Genomic DNA, 27,185 nt, shown 5'->3' with positions numbered 1-27,185 from the left:
AGAAACAGCCATCAGAACCAGAACCAGGAAGGGCAGCCATCTGCATCAGCCAGGCTGAAAGGACAGGAAAGAGGGGACAACAAGCACCGTAACACCAGGCCAAGGATACCTGCTGAGAAAGACAAACACGACAAACACACAAGTTAATGACGACAATAATGTTATATGTACATGGAGAGTAGAGAGCAGAGGGAGGAGAGGTGCGTCATGGGAGGTCCCCCGGCAGTCTAGGCCTATTGCAGCTAAACTATTGGGTGTTTCAGGGTCACCTGAGCCATCCCTAACTATAAGCTTTATCAAAAATGAAGGTTTTTTGCCTAATCTTAAAGATAGAAGGGCGTCTGCTTCCTGAACCTAAATTGGCAGCTGGTTCCACAGAGAGGGGCCTGATAACTGAAGGCTCTACTTTCTACTTTTAGAAACTCTGGGAAACACAAGGAGACCTGCAGTCTGAGAGAAAAGTGCTCTGTTGGGAAAATATCCAACTATGAGATCTTTAGGATATGATGGAACTTGGTAATTAAGAGCTTTATATGTGAGGAGAATTTTTGAAATTTTGAAAACGTATGACATATCAAAGTTAAAACATTTGAGACCATCAAGCCTCATGGATTCAAATAAATATTTTTACACCACAGTGTCCTTGTAATAAACCACAAGTGCTTGAAAATGTAGAAATATTTCCCCTTAAAATGAGGCAGGACAAAGTCATTTCATAGCAACAGCAGCACCCTTTCCCACAAGGCTGCATCTACTGCCTGTGGAAAAACGTGATGAGGTCATTGAACAAGAGGTCATCATGACCCTGTCATATGAAACCAGTGGCCCAGGAAATTATACACAGTGACTCTGAAAGGCACAACCCACTAAATAAATAGCGTCATTTTCTCTGTGTGGCATTTAATCTGCTATGAATATATTATAACTGCTTGACAAGGCCCGTTCTATTTCAAAGACTTTATAAAGTGCAGCTTTGTCTTGTTTGATAGCCGTTATTAGCCCACAATCGAGGGTACACTAAACTTTTCAGTGTTGGGAGTAATCAAAATCCTGATCATCATCATCAAAGCAAGATTGGAATGGAAAATGGTTTCAGCACCTCTTATTGACCCCATTGATTTACTGTTTTTGGAGCTGGTTACGAACAGACTTCCGTCCGAAGAAAAAAAATTGATGTTTTTTCTATTCAGCTGTTTAAGGAAGTTCTGTGGGCAGGAGTCACTATCCAATGTCCAGCTTCTCTACGAAAGGGTCAAGCAACAATTTTTTTTTACTTCTCTTAGACCAAAAGTAACACATTTTTAGCCTATTCTGTGATTTAACTACTTTTATTAATTTTTTTCTTCACCGTCTTATACTTTATCCCAATTCTATACCTCACAAAACTTACCTGTTATTAGAAAGGTTCACTGAACACACAGACCTTTGCCAAGGATATCAAAGACTTGGTATCTAATAGGTAAAATTTCTTTTTGACTTGGTGTCTGATGTTTTTAGAACTAGCGTGTTGTGACAGTCTGGTAGTAAACTTTCAGGCATTTAAATGTGTAGTCTGTCCACATTTGTCCACATGTCCAATATGTCGTAGCTTCAAGTTTTGTCTCTTGTCAACATAACAAGAGTGGAAACATTAGTAGCTCAAAGGCAAATTTCTACATATCTTTTCATGGGCCAACAAATGATACTTTGAGTGTATACCTTCAATCTGCTGATAACCTTTAAAAAGAAGACTGTGGACTGCACAGTACCTCTTCGTCTAAGCAGTCTTCTTGGTGCAGATGAACACGTGAAGCAATGTGGGTTTAGAGTCTTGCCAAAGGACACTTGAACACGTAGACCAGGGAAGTGAACCACAAACCTTACCAATTAGCAGATGACTGCTCTTCCTCTGCCTCAAACATTCTATGTAGGTGCTGTTCTTACCCTTGGAAAAAGGTGATTATGGTGGACTGAAATGCAGACGGGTCGAAGGCAAACTAACCAAGAATGTCTTTATTAAACAAACCAAGGGCAATGGAAAACAGGAAATCCAAAAATGAAGCAACAAGACAGGAAAATTAGAGGGTAAAGACAACTAACTGGCAATCGCTTGAGAGAAAAGGTGAATGATTAACAGGAAATAGGTGTGCACGGAAACCTAAGGGACAAGACCAAGACTACTGAGGACAACTAGAGACACAAATTGAATAACTTAATCCAGGGATGTCCACAGCCGATCCTCGAGGGCCGCTATCATGCAGATTTTAGATATTTCCCTGCTTCAACACACCTGATTCAGATCAATGCATCATTAGCAGGTTTGTGCAGAACTTAACAATCTTTTGAAAATATCTATTTCATCTGAATCAGGTGTGGTGAAGCAGAGAAACATCTAAAACCTGCAGGAACAGTGGTCCTCGAGGACTGACTGTAGACCACCCTGACTAAACCAAGGACTGAAAGTAACAAGAGACATAACAGAACATGTGGAGTGCAAGCTAAAGAGAGACAGAAGCATGAATAGAGTCAAACACATGATACTAAACTAAGAACTTGGGAAAACAAACTGAAAATTAAACAGAATACATAAAATAATAAAGCTCAGACAAAATAACAAAATGGACTAAACAACTAAACCAGAGCACTGAACAAAAACTAAAGCAACGATGATAATCAGATAACTAAGTTGGACATAACATGGGAAACCAAGGCAAAAAGGCAAAGAATAAGCCAGAATAAAAAGATAATCAACTAAAACCTGAACAGACTAATTAAGACTTCTTTCTACATGTTTATCCTCTTTATCTTTACCCTTTTTAGGCTAACACTGCTGCTGGATAGAGTTTATGATTTCACAGACAGACATCTGTCAGAAGTAGTTCCATGTTGGAAATCAGTCTGAATGATCACCAGGGCAGAAGGCAGAGAGAGCCCAGCTGTCACGCAGAGGGGCAGATGTGATGATGCCTGTTTTCAGACTCACAAGGGGGGCATTCATATTGTTTAATTGTGCACACGGAGAGTGTGAGGAGCCAGTGAATAAAACAAAAAAGTGAAGAACCATATGTGTGTGCTGTCACCTCGAAACAACTTCCCAATGATGGTGGGAAGCGGTTCTTTGTGCTCGAGCCTCAAATTTGGAAAATTGCTGATAATTAGCTTTGTAGCTTCCTCTGGGTTAGAAAGGAGGTGGAAAATGCAGAAATATATCAAGTTTTCACCTCCAACAGAAAGTAAATTCTCAAAATATGTAATATTTGTATATACGTAAACTGTAAACCGTATTACTGACATCCTCCTTCAGGAAATAAAAAAGGCTTCTCCAGCATGGTTTTGTCTTTCCTTCCCAGACTTTTCATCTGTGGAAACGAGATGACGCACAGCCTCCAAAAATACTTTGAACAAACTTCATAGAATGAACAGAAAAAGCAACTTTTTCTTAAAGGCAGGGAAGGAGACATACACGCTCAATTCCACTTACATTCAACTTCCACTTGAGATGCACTTTACATTACAAGAGCAAAGATGATGGGGGGGGAGAAATCCTGTGAGGGATATAAAGCTCAGGAGTGAATCTCGCTTTTCTGAGGATTGTCTCTGCACGGCATCCAGACAGCTGCAAGCACAAGCGCCAAGAAGAAGTTTATGGAGGCGCAGAAGACAGAGTCTACATAATGAGGGAAAAGAAGAGGAACTTTTGAAGCATGCCACCGCTGCCTGTGCACACAATCAACAACGTATGCTCGACTCTGGTATCTGAAATTGTGAACAGGAGGATAAAATCCACCTCTCCTCCCTATTATTTATACTCTCTTCAGCCTGAATGGTACCAGGTGGCAGATGATGTGTGATGTAAAAGTCGTCAGGAGCTGTGCCGCAGAAGTGTCATGCAGCTGACCTAATTTCCCCAGGATGTGAGTTGGTTTCTTCACGCATTTGTGCAGGGCGGTAAAGGCAAACCGCTGATTGACAGGATGTACACAAAGCAGAGGCGCTTTATCCATCGTGCAGCCCTGTCAGGGAGGCGTCTTATTGTTCCAAATTAAATCTGGAGCAGGACAACTGTTGTCAGAGGCCAGAAGAACAAAAAGCCCTGCAGCTGAGCCACAGACTCCTGATCACAACGGCATGGAGTCAATTTGGGTTTGCATGAAGAGAGAAAACTGCCTAAATCCACTTTTTAACAGCCACAGAAGAAGAAAGAGGTGGCTCTCATGCCCGATGCTGTCAGCTCCCTTTGAAGCATAGAAGACCAATCACAAGATAATTCTCTTATTTTTTCTCGTTTTTGTTGATCTCCAGGTGGGTTTTCTATTGGCCTTTACTCAGCAACAGTCACTGCTACAATAAAGAAGGCTCAAATACAAGCAGGTTGTAAGGAATCCTCTTGTCAAAACTATGATAAAAATAATTTTCTGCACAGGAAAATAGTAGCATTTCTCAGTTCAGCAACTGTTTACTTCTCTTTAACATTTTAGCCCAAGAATAGTCAGAGACATTCTTCTAACTAGATGGTAGCTGTAGGTTTGAACAGCTGGATAAATTAGGTAAATCCAGCAGGGCAAAATGCTGTAATCTAGCCAACCTCATTACTCGAAAAGTATGTCAATACTGGACAAGTTTGAAGAAAGCTGGATTAAATACAGAGATTTTTTTGTTCACGTCTTTTACTGGTTTTGCCCAACTAACAGTCCAAAACTCAATATATCAAATATTCAAAACATGTAAGTATTTCAGCTCTAGATTAGAATTGTAAAATGCTGAATTTTCCCACATTATAAATCATGATAAATCACTCAAATTTGCCACAACTCGCTCCTTCAAGGGGGAGGTATGTCTTCAGTGAATTTAGTTTGTCCATTTGTCTGTCTGCAGTTTCACATAAAAAAACTTCTAAGATGAGTTTTATAAAACTTGGTTGTCTGGGAGATTAAAGACAAATATAGAACGCATTTAATTTGGTGTATAGTTGTGCAGGATGGGGCATATTGGCCTCGGCAGAGAAAAACAGTCTTCAATTACTCTTCCAGTTTTTTCTGTATAACCCTTAATCCATCCAGTGCACATAAACCAATCAAAGAGAACAAAACAAACAACAAGCGCCATTTCTTCCACTTGTTTGAAAACGCCATAAAAATACTTTTTTCTGTCCTGGACCAGATGAACTGATGGTTTGAAATTTGATTAACCATAAACTTGTTAATCATTCTTCTCTGAGTGTATTTGGAGAACATTAGATCAACTCAATAAACAACCGTCTTAAAAATAACCAATAATCCAGCGAGCAATTGTACTGCAACAAAATACAACTGTGAAAATGATCTAAAGTTGCTTTTAATGTTCAGTCTGATCTGGAATATTTAGGCAATGATGCAGAACTTTTCAGCTGGAAAATTTAACTCACATGCATGTATCTTGCTTTCAGAGCTGGTGAGACATGAGTGTGTTTGATATATCATCATTTTTGCAACACATAATTATTGATTCAAGGCATCCAAAAAACCTCATCTGACTCTCTTCTATGTTGTAGGTGCAGCATGTCTACTTTAAACCCATCCTGGGTGTCCAAATTCCTCACCCAACCCCTAAGGGTTCCCCTGTGGATAAAGCCAGATGCCCTACAGAGGAAGCTCATTTAAGTCTTAAATATCGCACTCTTTTGGTCGCTAGACATGGCTCATGATCATAGTCAAGGGTTGGGACATAATCGACTGGTAACTTTGATGGTACAGGGTCTGTTTCATTGCAGACACTCAATACCCATTAGCTTCAGACTTCCATCCATCCATTTTCTGTTCCAGCTTAATCCAGTTCAGGGTCGCCGGGGTGCTGCAGTCTATCCCAGCTTCCAACAGGTCGGAGGCAGGGTACTCCGTGAACAGATCGCCATATCTCCCCCTCTGGAGTTGGCAATCCACCATTTCTGACTGAGGCAATGGCTTTAGACTTGCAGGTGCTAATTCCTAGCTACTCTGCACTTGGCCTGAAACCGCCCTAAAGCGCCCTGGAGATCTCACGAAAGACAGAAAAATGTGATTGGAGGTGTTAGGCCCCTCCGTTTTACCAAGTCATGGCAAGAACTAAGTTTAGACTTGGCAAATCTTCCACAGTCACCATCTTATAACACAACAAATAGCTTTGTCCGAACCCTACTGAAGATGTTAACTGATGTTTTCCAGCAGAAAGATATCCATGTTTACCTCAGAGGAGGTTTTCAGTTGATTTTGGCAGTTCTGTGATTTGGATTTGTTACCACAACAACACATGTTACAAAAACGTGTGTCGGATAAGCAGCTGCAGAGTTATCGATCATGTGAGATGAAGACTGATGGTTGCATCTTGTCTGTGAGTTTATTTAGCTTACGGCGAGGGGGAGGGAACATGTCCTCCAACTGCAAATTCAGCTGGTGATGGTAAGATCATTGTCATGCTGCCTGATGACTGGCAGTACTGACAAGCCGGCAGAGCATTGCATGTGGTTCCTTTAATAGCAATTGGCTCGGCTACACGTGGGCGGATGAAACGAGTGTGGATGTGGATGGAGAGCATGCTTCATATGCAGACAGAGTGAAGCTTTGCAGCTTCTTAACATAATAAAAGGCTTTTCTTTGATTCCTCTTCACAAATTATCTCAAAGACATAATCTTTTGTTTTCTGCAGATCAATTAGTTCAAAAAAGTTCTGCATTCATTTGATGTATTTGAACCGGGGGAGTCCCATGAGCTGCAGCCAGATTTAGGCACCAAAAGTCAACATTAGCATTTCAGAGGCCTATCTATTTTCATTAACTCTTGGTGGAAGATTTCCCATAGTGTCCCGTCGCCTGAAGCAGTATCAGACATTTATGGACTCCTGGGGTGGGCTGCCTTTTCAGAGGCTTGATGCATCACAAATTCGAATTTATTATCTTCCATAATTAAAGCAAATATTTCAAAGACTGCTTACACTGCTGCTGAACTCAGATGTGCTGCCCAGGTAGCTCTCAAAAGCACATTAATTTATGTGCACACTCTTCTCTGCATATATTGTCATTGTTTACTTAGGAAATGTAATTGGGACCGCTTTTAATTGCTCCCCAGTCACCACATGTAATCCTGGTGTTCAGTCTGACAGCATTTCCTAAGCAAATCAAGGTTCCTCAACTGGCAGAAGATGATTATAATACTCCTGTAACACTTTTTAACAGCATTATTTCTACTATCTACTAATTTCCTTTGAGAGCATATTGCAATATTCTTCTCTAACCTCTTATATCATACATCAACCTCTTCTACGAATAGATTTCCTTATGTTGTTCTGATAAATGTCTATGCTGCCCTATATGGTTGACGAAGAAATACACTGCAAAAAATGTCTATAAAACATTCAGGCTTGAATTAATTTTTTAATTGAGTTTTTTTTCCCGAGAGAGAGGAATGTCTCATGCTGTCATTTTACAGTTCTGACTAACTTTTTAAGAATCTTTTAAGATTTCAATAAAATTCAGGTCAAATCAGTTTATTCATATAATGCCATTTCACACATACACACACACACAAAAAAAGTAATTTCAGGGCACTTTACAGACAAAACAAGTCCAATTCAATACATTTCAATCAAATCAAACTGTTTGGATCCAATTCAATTCAATTATTTATAATCCAGATCAATCAGGTTCTTAATAATCAAATTATATACCAATTCCATTTCATTATGATTGTATCAGGAGCAAAGGGACTTGGTCAGACAGGTAACCAACAATGAGTTCCTCTGTGGAGATGAGAGAATCTTACAGAAGGACAAACATCCATGCAGCAGTTCATTAATACCTGGCTACACAGAAGCTTTTCCTCACTAAAAGATGCACGAAAGTCTTCTGGGAGTTTGCTAAAAGTCATTCAAACAACTCATCTAATCACACTTTATTTCAAAGTTAATGAAAGTTGGAGAAGTCAATAAGCTAAAGCCTGGACAACAAGGAGTTAAATCCTCTGCCCTGAAGAAACAAAGATTGAAATAAAAGGGCCTAGATCAACCAACAGTTTCAAGTATGTCTTGCAGCAGGTCGGCGGTTGGATCATCCAACTCCAGCCCATCCTATCTCAATTTGGCCCAAACACATCCTTTTTATAGTGTTAAGATGCTCCTTTCCTTTGGGGGATCAATGAGTAGTGGTTGTCCAGCCCTTCAGTTGGGCCATTGGGCGCCATCTGGATGGCCGACTGACCATACCCCTATAAAAAGTAGGGCTAGAGTCAAGGAAGAGAATTGGGATGATAACCTGAAACAAACTGCTAAGAAAACACACGAAAAGACTAGGAGTAAAAAAGCCAGATTCTGGACAAAGGATCTGAAAATTGTCATTGGCACTGTGCAATATTTTGTCACTAGATACACAGGGGGGGTTTAAAAGCACTCAGCAGGGGCTCCAATACCGATCAGAGGGTAATTCAGATTTCTTAGAAGGTAAAACTGGAGCACCCAGAGGAGTGTTCAGCACAAAAACACATGCAAGGTAAACTGAAGACTTTAGACAGAAAAGTAGGCCACAGGTTGCATTGAAAATGTGTGTTCTAGCAACAGGAAATGTATTTGGTTGACATGTGGAGCATTTAATCAACAAAAATAAGTTATGAGAGGGGTGACTGGCCAAAAATGAAGAAATGTGGGACACTTGAAGCAATCAAGAGGACAGCTGTGTTTCAGGACAGACGCTTGGGTAAGCAGACAGGTGTTTAAGTTTATCAAAATGGATGACTTTTGGCTTGAAAAGAAGGAATGTATTAATCCCTAGGGGCTCTCCTAGGGGATTTTAGAGGGCCAATCTGAGGAACAGTATCATGATCTATAAATATACTTGGGGGATCAGTGGTAAAACTAGGTTTTTGGGCTATTTTTGGCATTTAAGTGGCCCAATATAACAAAAATAAATATTAAGAGGAATGGCATTTTGTAAAAGGACAAATTGTTCCTTTCTATACACGCCCCTGTTCCCACTTAAAAACTGTGAGCAGGACCACAAAGCCCCGCCAGGATGGACATTTTTTGCAGTGCAATCACAGCCACCAAAAGCCACCGGAGCGCAGCGGTGCAGCAGGAGTCCTGGCTGCCCGCTCGAGCTGCTCACATCTCCGCCTGTTTCACGTCTTGTCTGCAGCCTGTGAAGCATTTTTATACATCATTTCTCTCCCCTCCGCTGTCAGTGACAGGGCGTATTCGCCCTCAGGAGGAGGCTGAGCGAGTACAGCGCGAGTGGAAGGAGTGGGAGGGCTTCGCTGTGTTTTCGATGGGTGGAAAACAGTGAAGAGCCACGCCGCCCACCAAACAAGCCGAAGCGCTCACCAACAATTTCACAACCGCTGTTGTTGCCCCGTTTGAACGCGGAGCAGAGCGCATACCCGCTGACAGACGGTAGACAGAGGAACCAGCAAAAGGTGAGCTCCTCCATAGCGTTGGCATGTCTTTACGTTGACTCCCACTGAGGAACATAGAAGAAACAAGTTATTTCCGAGGGGCGGATTTCTTTGTTTTGCCGTGAAAGGTGGAAGCAGCATCTCTGTTTGGCTTTGTCTGCACACTTTTGCATGTTCATTGTGTTTAATGATTTATACGACACAAAATGCAGGATGTTGACTTAAATCAGATACAATTTTTCAGAAAATACAGCTCTTAAATGATGCTTTTTTAATGAATTATGAATCTTTTAATGTGTTATCTGATTGTTGTGCCTTCTAAGTCATGACCGGTCATCACTTTGTTGTTGGTTCTGATGAGCTTTATCTTACTTCTGCATTCTTATAAACAGGAATTTGTTGTGGTTCATTGAGACCTGTCAGCTACACTGTTGCCATTTTTCTTCCATTACGATCTGTTTCTGTAGTGTAAGATTGATTTCGACCACCTCTGTATTTGAAGTGGACTAAACACTGAAATACAGTGCTCTGCAAAGATCTCGAACCACCCCTCATTCCTTCATATATTGACAGAAAAACAGGAAAAAACTGGCAACGATTTTTTTAAAACATGTCCAAACATAAAGGAAAATACAGGATACAAGGAAGATAAAACAAGTCAATATTTGGTTTGTGCACCTTTATTCTTCACACAGTCTGAACCCTCTCAGACAAGCTTTCTGTCATTTCTTTAAGGAGTCTTCAGAAATAGTTCTCCAGGCTTCTTGAAGGACATCCCAAAGCTCTTCTTTGGATGTCGGCTGCCTTTTGTTCTGTTCTCTGTCAGATGATCCCACACTGCTTCAATAATGTTGAGGTCCGGGCTCTGGGGAGGATTCATCCCTCCATAAGACCTGTTGCCACTGATTTTCAGTCCACTTCTTGTGTCATTTGGCATAGCTCAGCCTTTTCTCCCTGTTTCCCTTCCTTAAGAATGGCTTCTTGACAGCCACCCTTCCATGGAGACCATTTCTGATGAGGCTTGGGCCAACAGTAGATGGATCAGCTGAAGGTCCAGATGCATCTCTCAGGTCCTGTGTCAGGTCTTTGCTGGAATTTTTTCCTCTTTCTTAAGGGCATCACTTTCAGATACTGTTCATCTGCTGTAGATAGTTTTTTTAGGCCTGACACTTGTCCAGTTTCCTCAAATGTTTTAAGGACACACTGCACACCATGCTGAGATATGCAAAAGTTTCAGCTAATAGCTCTTTGGGAATAACCTTGTTGCTGCAAAAATCCTATTTTCTGTCTGTCAAACTGTGTTATCTTTGGTGTTTTTGATAGATGCAACTAAAGAAATGGGAGCAAATGATGTGTCTTTGTGACAGGCTGTTAGTAACAAAGTGCCTAAAGATACAATTTAAAACGGCTTCTTTGCTAAGTTGTCTGTTATGTGTCGACACAACACTGGTTCATCCCTTGAGTTAGGAGCCTTTTTTCTGCTTGAATGAATCAATGATCGGTGTTAAGTGGCTTAATAAACACAAAATTCCTCTGGACTGGACTGAAAATGAGGGGAAAAGCAGCCAATGTCCAAAGAAAAACGTTGAAAGAAAGCCTGGAGAACTATTGCTAGAGATCACTTTAAAAGATTATAAGAATGTCTGGCTGCTTGGAGGGAAATCTAAACTAATGGCTGGATCAGGACTTTTGATCTGTGCTTTATGTATATGTAGGTGGCTCTCTCTTCACTGTGTTTTTAGATGCCGGTAATCATTGCAGTTGTGCCACAGGCCGTCTATGTACCTTCTATTGCAGATGTTTGAAGATAAAAAGAGTACTCACTAAAGTTTTCCAGTAATGTAAATTTATGTTGAAGTCTCACCCAGTGACTGCCGCACCCTTGGTTAGGTCTTCTTCCTGTTTAAATTTGAAAAACCTTGTTATCCCCTCTCAGTTTTTTTATTGCTGCACGACTCCATCCAACATTTAAGATGTGTCGACTTGCACTTATTTCTCAGTCAGCGTAATTGCCTGCAGGATTAGTGTGTTCAAATGAGGGTTTGTGTCAGTTTGAGTCCTTGTTCTACAAGCTATAAACCTTTACTGCTTTGTGAGCATGTTCCTCTTTGTGTGTTTAAAAAAAAAAAAGAAAGTTCCCTGGATTTCTTTATGTCTCACTGTGGAGATGACAATCAGCAGGTCATTGTTATTTAAAGATTGTGGTCACTCCCAGGTCAACCAACCAGAGCACAGAGAAACTCTGTTTTTGGGCTCCAATCATTCCCAGGTCTCCGACATTTTGTTTGCTGTGTTATAGTCCCAGATTCGGTATGATTTCAATCAAATGTTCCACATGAGGCCTTTTAATGGGATGTGGTGAGGCATTTTGAAATTCAAAATCTGTGGTTAAAAGCCTTTCTCATTTTGCTCTGCAAAGGACATTCAATGATGAAGAGGCAGATAGGAAACAAATGGATCGAGAGAAGTTTGACATGCAACAAAAGTTCATGGGTAGAAGTAGGAGCCATATGACCCAAACTGCCGCCATTTATATATTAAATTAAAGCCAGTGAGGGCATTGATGTACTTCACTCATACTCCCAAACAAATCTTTGAAGTTAGAGGAAATCAGGGACCTTGGTCCGGCTTCCACCAGCTGGTCCTAAAGGTTTTAGTTTAATTCCGTGAAAATGTTTCTCTATTAAGGATGTGCAATTGCAATTTAAATTTAAATTTGAACTGTGGATGGCGTCCAACAATTATGAAAGCAACATAGTTCAGATAAGTTCTGCTTTTTGTTTCAAGATGATGCAGCTTTTTTTTTTTAAAGATGAGAAAGAAAGAGCATGATGTTTCCAAAGTCAGCAATTAATTCTGCTAAATAATCAGGTTCTCAAGATTGACCAAAGTAGTCATGATTATTTGTTTTTGTTCTGTATAATAAATGTTCAGTTATGCCTCCATATCAGACATCGAATTCTGTAACAAAACAAGAAAACAACCCATTGAGCGACACATTATTATTTTAATCTTATTTAACCAGGATATGAAAACTCTTGAGATTCAAAAGCTCTTTTCCAAGATCGTCCCGACCAATATTGGCTGCAGCTCAGGCCATCAACAAAAAACACAACACATGCACTAAACAAAAGATAATATATACATGTTGATGTCATAAAAAATAAGTCAAGATGTCAAAACCAGCTCAGTCACTGCACGCTACATGGGGGCAGAAGGGCCAATCACAGCATTTACAACCTTTTACGACAGTTCTGCTCCTAATATGTTTAAAATTTTCTGCCCTGACTCTCAGAGGAGATCTGTCTCAATCATAAGACCTGAGGGATTTAGCAGGGATACGAGGCATTATTAGTTCAAAGTATTTTGGAGCTGTTCTGTTCAAAGGCCTTAAAGATGAGGAGGAGGAGGATCTCTTTTACCTGAATCCTTCATTTGATTTGGAGTCATTGTTGTGACTCGATTAAAGCATTTGTTGTAAAGATAATAAAAGGTTGAACTAAATATCTATCATTTTAAGACTAGAACATGCTCAGTGTATCAGTTACTTTTCAGTGTAACTGATACGCTGTTATAGTATGTTAGTTCTAGCGGTATTTGACACACACCCCTATGTATGGCTCTAAATGGGTCATACATAGGAGTGTTTCTCCCATATAGGACGATTTTATAGGTTTCTATATACAAGGAATAGAATGTGATTCAGGGATTAGACATATTTAAATGTAACGATTTAGTTCAGTTTAATGCCGCCTAATAGAGCTCTTAAATGATCCTTTTTTTTTATTGTTGGTAAGAAAAATGTATTTCTATTAATGTGCCCTCAGTTAGCTACGCTCAGATAGATACATTTAGAAAAATATCAGGCACAACTATTGTTCTTCACATCTTCACAACACTTCTTCTTTGACTTAATTCTTTACTTTAATACACAAGTCTGGCACATATAAATTGGTTAGATACAGTGTAGTTGTTGTCTTTTACCAAATCTGTCAACCACACTGTAAGGTCGTAAATATTTCGTAATGAATCGAGCAATAGATGGTGTAATTATCTTTGATCTCACCGACCTGTGTGCTGTGTTTGGAAAAAGACTTCATTATCTGTGCGACATTGTTGTTGTTCATCCAGACATTCATGTTGATGTCTCAGCAGGTGTGTTAGGATTAGCTGTGCTACTGCTGTGCCTAATTGGTCCTCTACAGAAGGAGTAGGCGATATAGCCTCAAAATCATACCACAGTATTTCAGGGAAATCTGCAATAATTAGGATGATGCAGAAAAAAAAAACTATTTTTACTGGTGATTACAGCTTGCAGACAGCAGCATTTATCAGTGCAAACATCCTCAATTTCCAATGAGCTGTTTTAATTGATTCTAGACTAACTAATTTGAAGTGTGCAACAGCATTTAGTGCAATAGTAGTGACACGGCATGTGTTGAATATAAGTGCAAAAGCAGGTTTGGTCATTTTTTTCCCCCTAACTAAAAGTATAACATAACAGCTTCACACTAAAGTTAAACAATAATTTAATCAAATAATACTTTAACAATCCCAAAATAGATATTTTGCAGCACAAAGACTGAAAACACAGGAGGTCTTTGTTCTTGGCTCTGACTGAACACACAACCTAAATAACTAATGACCCAATAACTAATAAACTACTTATCTCAGACAGTATTTTCTGTAAGTAATGGCGTCTTCTTGGGTCAAGCTTTTTTAACTAGTTGCTTAAAGACTTCCTTTGGCTAAAAACATACGTAATGTTTCCACTTCCTGTCATATGGAGTGTAACTGCAATGACTCCAACAATGCTTATTTGAGTTCTTTGCTTACTTTTCCATTATTATCTCCTCTTTCTGTGCATTCATAGCCTGAATGTATTTAACTGTAGGTTTTTGAGCTTCAAATGGTTTAAACAAGTGGAAAAATTGCTACGTCAAGCATGTTTTTTCAACTCAGTTTAATTTATTTATATAGCACCAAATGACAACAAACATCATCTCAAGGCACTTCATTGATACAGTCCAGTTCAAGCTAATTAGAATCCAATTCATTGTAATCATAATCCAATAAAATCCAATTACTTAAATTGAAATCAGTGAGTTGTGGACTATTTTTTTTGTGAGGCTGTGAGTGCTTCAAGTTGAAAATTTATATAGAGCAGAAATTGTCATCATTACCCCTTTTTGACCAAATCAGTTCCAGTGTTGGTTCAGGACTGGTATTAGATCCAGTTCTAAGTTTATTCTATAAAGAACTAGCTAAGAAGTGGTTTGATTTTTCACAAATACAGAGCTGCGTAATTTAAACATTTTAAATGTCTTTTCCCAGTATATTTGCAAACATCTGTCTGGTGTATTCTGAGGACCATAGTGCAGAGAGACCGTTTATCTTCACAGATCACAGTGTTTCTGATCGTCCTAATATCATCAGGCTAGTATAGCATTTGGTGTTTTTGAGTGCTAGCAAACTTGATTGATACACAGTGGTTTGAGCAAGATCCATAGATGCTTTATAAAAAAATGCTCGGCAGCCCTTGCTCCTTGCTCTTTGATTTTGACGATATTTCTTGTGTTGTGTATTATCTCTTCTACTTTCATCATTCCATAAGCCACCATTGGTTAGTAAGCATAATGAAAAGTAAAGAAATTGTCTCTCTTATTTAAAATGTTATTCTTTATTCAGTTGGTACGTATCGCGTTTATCTTTTTTTGTGTTCAATTTAATGATTTTCATAGGTTTTGTGTATGAACTTGTGTGCAAAGTGCTGTTGTAAAAGTAAAAGTAAATAGGCAATCATCCATTTCACATCGATTCCTATGGGGAAAATTTTGGTTCACAAACTTGCTTTGGACAAGCAAAGAGTAGGTAGTTTTTTTGGAGCTGTACCAATTACTTTGGCTGTCAAAACTAGAAAAAAAAGATCCTTAGTTAGGCACCGGAGCCAAGAAAATGCAGAAAAGGCTCTGAGTGCGTCTGTCTATCTTCATTTGAAGTTATCAACCTAGATGCTGCTGTTGTGCTTTTATCGTTAGCTTGTTGTGAACTGTGGATTCAACACTCACCAGTTTTCACGGCACTGACAACTTAATAGTGTCTTCCAAATGTTTATTTCCCACTGTTATTTGATAAAAGATGTTTGTCAAAAACAAAAATGGAACATGGGTGGGTGTTGGTGACTCACTGGGAGATCATACTACTAAGCTCAAAACATCTAGATGTTACAGAACAGGTGACCCACTGAGTGCAGGAGAGTTCAATCAGTTCTGTGATTCAAGAAAAAAAATCTTACACGACTCTTACTAAGAGTTAAATGAGGTTTACATTCCTGCATTTTTTCCCCTGTTGCTTATATAATACTGGATGATTAAAAACGATTTCTCTAAACAACAATCATATGACTCTACAGTTAAGTTCATAGATTAATGACGAGATTGGCTGTAATTGAGGAATTGGCAGTCAAAACAAACCTGTTTGCACTTAAAGTGAAACGTGATGGATTTAAATATACCGTTCAAAACTAAGAGGTCCAAATGGCACCATTCTCGATTGAATAAACTAAACAAAAACAGTATATGCTCTGTTAAAGCTCACAGATTTAGACCTGCAGTAAAATACAAGCTGCTGAGAAATTTCACAGACACACTGCCGTCTTTGTTTTAAGCAAAAGAGAAAGAAAAAACATCTGGAATCTCTACTGCATCACTTAGTTTAATTGGCTCAACGTGTTGAAACATGACAAGGAACTTGACTCATATAAAAATGTTTAAATACATCCATGTGTATGGAAGGATAATGTACAAATCTAAAATCTAACCCTTATGATTGCTGGTTCTGAGACAGTATGAACATTTTGAAGACATTAATGTGTTTGCATAGGGACACATACTTATTGTCTGGCCAAAAACAGTCACATATATTAATGAATAACTCATTTTGTTGGACAGCCTTTAGCCTACATTTTCTGTGTTTTCTTTAAGGTTGCCGTAGTTGCATTGGTTTTTCAACAAGATCTTGTATTGATGATGTGAGAGTTGGTAGTCTTATCCAGCACATCCCAAAGAGTCTCAATAGGGTTCAGGTCTGGACTCTGTGGTGGTCAGTCAGTGTATCAATAGGATGTTTTAAACTCCCTTTTTGATAGAAAAACCCCCCCTGCTCTTTCAGTGTATTCAGGTGGTCCGCTGGCGTCATTTTTGACCTGGAATTCACCTATTGAAGCAACCACAGATAATTCACTTGATCGAATTCAAGTGGCGACTTCGTTCTCACAAATCTGTCATTTATCAACAGGATTATTTGTTTTCCCTTAAATTTAACAACTTCGTAAGTCACTAGCTCTTTTTTTAAGCAAGGTTTCGTCATCTCTGGCTCCTCACTGCTCAAGTTTGCCGCTGCTTCATGGGTGGGTTGTGGCTGACATTCTTGCTGTTGTTGTGTAGTGTCGTGTGCAAAAATGTACGGTATAAAAAGTGCACTTTGGTACTACTCTGGTAGGTGCCACGAGTCGATGTACTCAGAATCTCCTGTCCTGGCAGTCAGAGGTGTAGACCCTCTGCTTCTCTCTTTGGCTTTTTACGGCAGCGTCCTTGTATGACTTTGAGTTTGGGGAAAAAAGAGAAGGAATAAGGAGCTCTGCTACTGGCTTATAGTCACTCAGAAAAGCATCAGCGACCTTATAACCTTCAACACAAATGAGGGGTTTACATAATCTGTGAACAATTCAACGCATGGAAAGATGTTCTGCATGTTAATTTTGCTGATCAATTCTGTCAGATGAGCCTGAATTCCCTTTTTCCTTTTAGTGCTTTCAAAAATCAGACCACTGTCTTTCATATAAAAGGCTCCATCTTTTCATTAGTCTGAGTGACCCACCTCAGTTCATATTGTTTATTACGTACTAGTCAGTCACCACTGACGTGCACAAATCACATGTAATGGGAATGTGGTGCAGGACATAGAAATGACCTGTTCTTTCACAGTTTCACAGCAGCAGAAGATGTGGCACAACGTGCAAATACTACTGGGTCATGTATGGGTCAACTAAATACCACTCATGTCACGCTTTATTACAAAGGGAGTGTATCCCTTAGAGGACAGGCTACTAAGAAAAATCTGGGTAAATCTCTGGACACAAATGTGGAGAAGCTTTACTCCAAGTGTCTTTAACAAGAACTTTGGTTTGGTTCTGCAGCTCTAAGGTCTTCAGCATCGGGTGAAATCCTCCAGCTGAATAACTTCACATCTCCTTCGTGATGAAGGTCTCTACAGATTTGTTGATTCTCACCAAATCTTTCAGAGCTGGAGTACAAAGATAATTTATGAATGTTTGACTGGTTAGTCGGGATGGCCGTGTTCTTTGAAGTTGGAGATGTCGGGTCAGGGTGAAAAGAACTAACATGTTTCCTCGTATTAGTCGTAAAACCAAAGTATTCTGTTTTCAAAAGGCATTTTTAAGACTAATTTTGTGCTTTCCAGTATGGTCATAAAATGTCCAGATGTGTGCTTTCTAAACACAATGCTATTCATCACTAACGTTAGCATAACACCTGTGCTACTTATAACAGCATCCTTTTCTTTGGTGTTTACACCCATTTAATGCGACAACTTTTTCTTAATCTTTGGCATTCTTACGGCTGCTGAAGGCCTTTAAACCTACTACAGTAACTTTGCAACTGTCAGAAACAGTAGTTTTGTTTAGGCAAACTCTCGATTATGTCCTCACAGCATTGATGCAGAACTGTTCACACTTACATCAAGATGCATCTCATTAAGACATTTCCACACCTCTGGTTACTTAACGTCTTAATGCTGTAACATATGTTGCTATTATTACGTCTTCTTTCAGCTTTGTTGGAACAATATTTGGAGCCAGAAAAAGTAATAGAATTACTGTACCATAGCCTTGCATTAATGCTGATAGTTCTGGTAGAAAATCAGTATTTTGTATAGATGTAATGCTACAACATGTTGCAGGGTGACATTATTCAAGAGGTAATGGATGGAAGGGTGGAAAATGAGACAGAAACATTATTTCTTTGCTGTAGTTGGATGCTTAATATTTTGTGAAATGAACCTGTAAAATTTTTATTTGCTTTATTACTTTTCTCTTACCATGAAAGCAGAGAAACACATTTTTAAGGAACAGTGTGACATCCCTGCTCTGCAGCTCTCAGAAGAGCTCCGGATTATGCAGACCTATAGGCTTCTGCACCAGTGCGACTAAATCTGAGGAGGGATTTTTGTCCTTATATCACCGACACTTACCAATATTTACTTGACTTTATCTCAGAGGTGCCTGCCGGCCTTGTGTGAACAGTCAGAGACAATGAAGGTAAACATTGTGTCTGAGTTTGCTTAAGAGATGTGTTCCCAGCTTTGAAGTAGTCTTATAGAGATTAACTCCTCCTGGCATCTTATTCCACCTGTTTTTCTCTTTCTGTTACCCTTTAGTGAGAGTTTCTTGTAAAAGAAAGTTGCAAGACTTATAAATTAAGGTTTTTTTTGGATGCAAAATCTTCTTTTACCCAATTTCATGTTTTATTTTTATGTAGAACAGATTGATATATCCTAATGTAAGGCGAGTATAACAAAAGTTCATTATAATTCAAGAAATAGCTGTTGAGACATTTGCCTAAAACCTGAAAATGTCAATCTTATGATAGTACTAAAAGAAAGTGGGTCACCAATGCCAAAGGGAATTATAGTCTGGGAAATTTTAATATCTCTACCTGACTGAGGAGACATTGAGGAAATGCTGAGATATCTCATTGGGCAAATGAGAACCTTGACCTGGTGGTGGAATTAGCCTAAAGGCAAATAAATCAGTCCACTAAGGACATTTATATTCATTCAACAGGCACACAAATTTATTCTTCATTGCACATGCATTAGAAAAGGGTTTAATCTAAGACGAGAAGAAGTCTAAGAATATACAAATTATAACTGTTTGATTGTTTGGTTTAAAAGAATACTCATACTATTTAGAACATAAATCCATTAAACACATTTTTTCGTCGTGATGTAAATCTAAATTATAATCTACCATATTTTATGCCAATCCATCCAATAACTGTTAAAATATTTAGATTTGGACTAAAGTAATATACATCCAGAGAGGATGAAAATACAGAGGCTATGCCACAGTTTGTAGACTGATGGTTTAGTTAAAAGAGACGTTTATTTAAAGAAGAAATATGAAAGAATCTCTTTTCTATATTTGAGTGCATATTGGGGCGCCTGGCGTTGCTACCAGCTCAAAAACCTGGCATTTTGATTAGGGCAACATGTCTGAAATGTAACATTTAGTAAGCTGTTTACATTTATAAGGTTGTCCAGCCTCTTCCTCTTAATCTCAGACTAACTTCCACTTCAATGTGGACGTTTAAGGTGCTAAACATCCTTTTATCACAGCAGATGAGCCAGAAAACATGGAAAAGCATGCTATGAGAGCTTTTAATAAGAACTCCAATTTAATTGTGGTATCATACTGAATATGTTGGTGTTTGACTCGGGTAGGGCCATGTTCTCCATCTACAGATAGTTTTACCCCCTCCTCGTTGTTTCTTTGACCTTTCTGGGATCCTCAGTCCAACTCTGCGTGCCCTCCATACATCATTTCCCACTTTATTCTCTTTCCGTTTTCCCGAAGTGCACCTGCACTGTCTCCTTCATTAATTTCTCCTCTCCCAGGACGTTGGCAGGTCCGCTTCTACCTTCCCCAGTGCTTCATTTGCATCTTGGCTCCACACGGCTGCCCAAGTGTTTTCTGGGAGTCAGCTGGCTAATTGGTTCCCATCTGTTGGGAGAAAGAGGCCTTTACAGGATCTGGGGTAATTTGTGTCAAATTTTTTTCCATGTTGATTGAGTTTTTTACTCTCCATCCGGACCTGAGGCAGATATCTTCTTGTTTTTGTCATGTACTTGCACATTTTTCTTGTCTCTGCTGGTGGATTTTTGCGTGTACTGCATTTGCTAAATGTTAAGGAGTTTTCAGAGGAGAGTAAAAAGATAGAAAAAAACACTTTAATCTGAGTGGAGCCACGTCAAGGTCACCATGTTGCTTTAGCTGCAAGCTCTTCCTTCTGTCTTCTCATGTGTTAAGGATTTCACAATTCTCCACCTGCAACAGGAGTTTCTCAAAAGATAAGATCCGAGAGGAGGAAGTGGTTTAGTCTAGCTCATGCCCCGCAAACCAAAAGAGGAAGTGACAGGAAGCACTGAGACGCTTGTTCAGACAGATATGACAACCATAAAAAGAACTTCTTGTTCACTTAATTTCAACCTGCAGCGCCTATTAAACATCTGATATCCAAATAGGGGACTGTGTTGAGTTTTAGCTGGCTTTAATGGACCAAATCCAAACCAGTGTTTTCTCTTGCAGTCACCAACAAAAACCTTAAGCAAAATGTTTTATTCAAGCTTGTTTAATTTCAACTCTGTGAAAACTAGTTTCAGGCTCTATTAGTGAGCATTCTTCCATCTATTTGCAATACTGAATAAACTCAAGCTGACTGGGGTCGTAATCCCAAGAATAACAGCTTTAAAGCCCTAGACTGCCTGTGCTTTGCCATAATTCCTTCAATACATCCAACATATTTCAGGGGACAAAACTGAGCTTCTTCAGCCTCCAGCCCACCTGAGACCCTGAACAGAAGAAAATGAGCATGGAAAATGAACTAAATCATCTTTTTTTTTTACCTTGTTTCATTTATCTGACAACTTTAGTTATTAATTACTTTTTGAAAATAATATTTTGACATAAAGAAAGTCTGGAGCTGATGAAATATTGCGTCTCTCTCTCTCTATTTCCCTTGTTCTCCAATTCCTAAGAAATGATCCTTAATCATCATTTAACAGAAACGCAGTTAAAAATGTATGAACTTGCTTCCATTTTGTTTTGGTTTGGACAAAGCAAACATTGTGATGATTGTTTTCTGAAGTTCTGAATCAATCAACAAAGAAAACAACCTACAAATTAAACATAAATCAAGCCAGACAGACATACATATATATATTATTATTAAAATGGTAGTTTGCCAATTAGAATTATAATAATGATAACGATAAACTTCAGCTCCATCTGTTACTACAATAAGACTTTTCTTCATGATAAATTGTATGGATGTAAAAGCATTTGAGTCACAATGGACGACTTTCATTGCGTAAGATGTGAAGTTGTACTTGTGCTGTTTCTTTTTCTTCAGTAAGACCTCTTATTACTGCTTCCACCGCTTCCACATTAAGATTTAAAATGCTCTGCAAACCTTTCACTGTGCGCTAGTCGATGCTAACTCTGTATACTGTACACAAGCTCTGAAAAACTTCACAGGTCACAGGATCAGAGTCTCTGGAGAAAAGAGTATCCAAAGATAAGCCAAGATTTAGTCCAGAGGAATTGTTGTTTGTGGAAGTTGAGGATTTGCTAGTTGTCATCGATGAAGTAACTTCGAGGGGTGATGGATTTGTAGGAAGGTGGGCAGGTAGGTGAATAGCAGACCTAAGTCATCCACAAGGTGTCTTCAGCTGGAGCTGACTTGAACAAAGGACACTGGTGGGAAACTCAGGCGAGTGAGCCATTTCTCAACCAGCAAAAGAGCACTAGCAAACATAGGAGAAGGGACATTAACATGGGAGGATTTGTTACTCAGAGGAGAGTCCTGAAGGGGCCTGATTACCACAATGTAGTAGCACAAGCTGGTCCTGAAGAACAACAGGTGTGACAGCTGGAGAGCTGGAACCCAGACTCCTCCTGCCCAACCCGACCTACGACTCAAAACCACGGACCACCAACGCAGCACCACGACACAATTAAGAATTAAAGCCCAATGATTTTGCTGCTTTAAACAGTTTTACATTTGACCAGTGGGCGCTGCTCTTTGCAACTTACCGTCAGCGATAAAATCCCAGTGAATCCCTCTGTGTCCTGTTTCTCCGTCTGTGTTCTGAAGCACCGCTTTATCTTCTTAAATGGACAAACCTCCTCTGGGTGCCAGAGTCGACCCTGTGCGATAGGCGAAGGCCTCCAGACGTCCCTGAATGGGGGGGAAAAAAAACGAAAGAGAACTGAAGAGGAAGAGATGAGGCTTAAAGTGGCAATTGAGAGCAGATGACAGAAGTAACTCTCTGTGGTAGACCTCCACAAATTGAGGTGCTTTCAGAGAATTGCACTCATCAGTATATGTAAGGCAGTTATAGCTTTTAGTCTCCTCGTGTTGAGGATTTGAAGGTGATCATCAGATACTGTTGTGTTTCTCATTCTTGCTGCTTAACACTCGATTTGTTTTGCCTCTCTAATCTAAAATGACCTGTGTGCATACATACGGACTTGTCTATCTAAACTTAATGACGCTATTTAATGCTTTTGTTTTTGGCATTAGATTCCTGAAAAGGATCCAATTTGAATCAATCACCATCTCCCCGGTGTTCCAGTTGTTTTGTGGGTGTCTCTTTTAATGATTGATGCTGTTATTTCTGCTTGGTGGATGGATTGTAAACGGTGACGAATGGTGGAGGCTAATGCCTTGTCTATTGTCACAGGGAAGTCATTTACCTTGTCTCCGCAATCCGTTCAGTGGAGGGGAAAAGGAAAAGTTGGACATGCAGGGCTGGTTTCGGTCTGACACTGACAGAATATGGGCTGGATGGAATCTGTGGACACTGCAGCTGACACTTATGTACAATAAAGTGTGAGTCTCCTCTTAAGACTGAACTCAAATAAAATTATTCCCATAATGACTGTGTGAAAATATAATTCCAAGATTTATTACTTATAAGGACATAATATAAACATCATCTGATCTTTATCAGGAATTAAAATGACGTAAATGCAATCTCAGATGAACAGCAGCTGACATATTACACTGTGTGCTTCTTCATTAAATATATTTCTAAATGTCTAAATGCAGAAGCAGTGTGAGAAAAATCAAGTCTAATCTTACTGCTTTCTAAGGAATTAAGTAGCAGCCTGGTGCTGCTGATCAATGCACTGAATAATTGATCATCAGTAAGTGTGAGCACCTCTACCCAACAGGAGTTTTGTCAGTTTGCTGGTCTGGAGCATTCAGGTGTGTGTTAACACGTTGGCAAGGAGGAAAGACATCAGCAATGATCTTAGAGAAGCAGTTGTTGCTGCCCATCAATCTGAGAAGGGTTATAAGGCCATTTCCAAACTATTTGGAGTCCATCATTTTACAGAGAGAAAGATTATTCACAAGTGGGAAAATATTTAAATCAGCGTGGCTGAAATTAACTTCCTCCTAAGGGTGTCTGTGCTTAGAGGGAGTCTTTACTGCTTTCCATTGAAAGAAGCCAGTTGATGTGATTTGGTCATTTGGTCAAGATGCCTTCTGGACATCTCTGAGGGGAGGTCAGACATGTCCCACAGGGAGGTGGCCTCGGGGCTGACCCAAAACTTACTGGAGAGGTTCTTTGACATTGGAGCTGACCAAACAAACACAGCAGGGCTTGGGGAGCAAGAAACCTTAAATGTGAGAGCAAATAGACCTTTGCCAGGCAGTGAAAGGGAAATTTACAATGTTGTTACAATTTTATACATTTATATGGTCTGTTTTGCTTGGAAAATAGGTAATTTTTGCCCAGTAAATGTGTGCATATCTTGGGTCTGTTAGCCCATCTCAAAGTCCCTACACTAAGGTGATGAAGACACTTACCAATAAATCCCTTAAATTTGAGAATATTTCAAGAATAAACTGCAAACGGTCCTGCTTTTCTTCCCTCGTTACATCTAAAATGCACTGCGTTTTACTCCATAACTGTTCAGTTTTTACAGTGCAGTGTCTGAAGAGCTCGTCTTTGTCTTCATCGAGCACCTTTAGCATCCCGTTTCCTTCTTTCTTTGTAGTGTAAAAAGCCTCGGCGTGCAAGAAAAATCATAGATCATCTATGATTTTTCTTGCACGCTGAGGCTTTTTATGGTTAAGGCATGAATAAATGTTTTATAAAATTTTTAGATGATCAAAGACGTTGCTCTGATTGTTCAAGTCAAATGATCCAGATGCAGTTGATGAAAAGTTCTGTGTTAATGGTCCATTTACAATTAAAGGCGTGTGTGGATTTGCATGATGATGCCGTGCTGGCTCTGAGGTTGGGACGCACGTCTCAAGAAGGTGTGAAGAGTGATGGATGTGTGATGTGTCTCATGGGTGAGCTGTGAAGGTCCGCAGCACACGACCCTCCCCCGTGTGATGAGTGATGTACGCCCCCGAGCGTTGTTCACCTGGCAACTTGGGTGACACAACTCCACACGTCACCTCTTGACCTGTGATGAACGGCAGCCGAAGGGCTCATCAGGCTCTGAATTATACACCGCCAACCTCAGGTGGGCGTGAGGCCACGTGACCAGTCCTGGGCAAATTAATCCCGAATGCTCAGCTTGCTAAACATGTTGCCGTGTGCTTGGCATCAGCTTGACGCCTGACCCACTTCTCTTTTATTTCAACATCTGGGGCTGTCTGCGTCGCCTCGCCAGCTTGCACATGCCTTCATTATTTATCACAGAGACACCACACAATCAGTGACAGCTGCTCTTCCTCGGCAGCAGCATGTGATGACTTTTACAGACGCTCTGAAACAGAAACAACACCTTTTTGTCCGTATGTTCATTTGCTTCAAATTTCCTTTCAGTTTTAAGTTTTAAAATGTAATTCAAAAGTCTGTTTGGGTTGTAAAATCTTGCTTTCAGCGTTTGAGAAATGTTCAAGTCATTATCTTCGGAAAGGAAGTCTTTGTTTCGATTGGTCTTGTCTTTTGAATGTTGTGGAGCTCGTACAGGTGCGTTCTGTGGAAAAACATGCTGCGTTTCGTCTGTAAAGCAGAGGAGTCGCAACATACACCTGCTGTCATTGAGATTGATTTTATGTTTTATCTTTTCTTTGGTGCACAATGGCAATGAGCTGCAGTGAAGAGGAAGATCAATGATCAAGGAAAGCTGTGAAGAAGATGTTTTTATTTGAACCATAGTCAAGAAACAGCATGAAGTCTCAGTCCATCTCTTCAGTCCCAAGTTAAAATAATTAAAATGGACTGATGTTTGACTTTTGTCCTTTGCACAAAAGCAAAAATAATGCTTCTCTCTGAATTTGCTCTTCATTGTTCTCTCCATTTTTCTCCTTTGCGCTGTCAAATCAAGCTCGCCACGTACGCAGCACGTACGCATGCTGCGTGACAGTAAAACCTGTCCGTGTTAAACAGGATGAGCACTGAGCAGAACGTATTTGTGTGAATTTAATGACAAATTGAACCAAACTATTTGCCTCGAGGATTTTTGGTGATCGAGTTATTTGTAAACTTGTTTCAGGCCTGGTCCCTGACGCTTTGAGTAAAGCGTCTGCTTAATGACTAAACTACATTTATATGATAACAATGCCTAGTTTAACAGTGGAAATGTCTAAAGTTTCGGACTTGAGAACAAAAGTGTTTTCTCTCATGTTTCGTCTGTCATTTCTCTGTAATTCAACACAGAACTGAAAGCGTTTTATTCGATTTTCGTTTTAAAATCAAAATACTGAAAATGAAATATGAAGTAGTTTTCCCTTTAACTGTTAAAATGGAATTAATGAGACTTTGAAAATGGCTTGACTTTGTTTTTATTGTTGACAGAACAAACAGTAAAATTACTGAAATGCAAATCCAAAAAAACAACCGTTTTTACAGTATTTTGGTGGTTTATGTGGGCGAATCACAGAGAGGCTCTGCAGTGGGAGGGACTTACAAGGTCATAGAGGCTGCATGGTTTGGGTGGGGCAGAACGCTGAATGTTAACTAATCATTTTATGAGAACTAATTTTACATAGTAAAATGTCTCTGGAACCCTAGCAAATTAGAAGTGAAAACCCAGAAAAAAAATGTGTATAAAATATGTTTCCATTGACTGATTTCAAGCTGAGGGTAAAAGCCATGCTCCCAGTGGCTGTAATTCAATAGAAGAAGTAGTTGTTTTAATTTGAAACAAACATCAAAATGGAAGAATAAACAACAACAGCTGTGGTGGACATCTACAAGAGGAAAATGGAGGAAGTTCCTCTTCAGGATTCAACTTTCACAGCTGGAATCATTTCAGGGAAGTCATATGAGTTTATGATTTGCTTTCTCAGACCGGAACCAACTGGTGAGCTTCATCTTTTCCATCTTTGCCAAATCCATTCCCCCAATGTGCACCAGGTCAAACCAGGCTACTGTTTGGTCAAAAATACTGCTTTTGTGCATGTTAATAAAGTTAATTCTTATTAGATTAATTGAATGATCCGGTATGAAATTGGTTGTCAAGGATTTCTGGATGTTGATTTTCCCCAATTTTGGAATAATTTCTCAGGTTTTTTAGGTTTTAATCATTGTTTGACTGGTTGTTTGGACAGAGTGAAACATCTAAACCACAGAAAACACATTTTTCTGTTTTGATGTTATTGTCCTTGAAAATATCAACATATTTTCTGAAATCTGCTTTCTGTTATCTTTTGATTTGATGTTTTATTTTCTGCAATTTAGTTTTGACGTATTTTCCAAAATATGCGTGGCTGTTTTTTTTTTTTTTTTAAAGCAGCTTATTTTTGCGTTTTGTGCTCTTTCTGAAGTGTTATTTTTCATATATTTTTTTCTATAAGACTGGTGTTTTTCTAAGAGACTGTATTTTGGTTCTGTTGTAGAGTTTTGCACCTCAGAGCCAGCATACTCTTCCTCCTCCCTGTCTTCTCTTTATTTCACCGCTTCATATTTAGAGTCAGATCTTTTTGTGCTTCATCCATTTACACCATAATAAAGACGCACCGTCTCTTGATTTACCACCGCTCACTG

At 39.4% G+C, this 27,185-nt stretch overlaps 2 protein-coding genes across 2 annotated transcripts in view; one reads left to right on the top strand and one right to left on the bottom strand.

The window, feature by feature from the left end:
• The window catches only part of LOC140284586 (E3 ubiquitin-protein ligase RNF31-like), a 423,699-nt gene that overhangs the window by 101,041 nt on the left and 295,473 nt on the right, over nucleotides 1-27,185 (bottom strand). The window lies entirely within an intron of this gene.
• Nucleotides 9,089-27,185, top strand: part of rnf152 (ring finger protein 152) — a 56,127-nt gene continuing 38,030 nt past the window's right edge. Inside the window, exon 1 of the mRNA XM_072378779.1 lies at nucleotides 9,089-9,392. The gene's annotated coding sequence lies outside the window, so the exon portion shown is untranslated. The remainder of the gene's footprint in view (nucleotides 9,393-27,185) is intronic.

The sequence above is a fragment of the Leuresthes tenuis genome, unplaced genomic scaffold (genome assembly GCF_036924035.1).
Source record: "Leuresthes tenuis unplaced genomic scaffold, fLeuTen1.0.hap1 SCAF_24, whole genome shotgun sequence".
Lineage (NCBI taxonomy): Eukaryota > Metazoa > Chordata > Actinopteri > Atheriniformes > Atherinopsidae > Leuresthes > Leuresthes tenuis.
The sequence above is the reverse complement of the archived record's forward strand: the minus strand, read 5'-3'. Positions and strand labels throughout refer to the sequence as shown.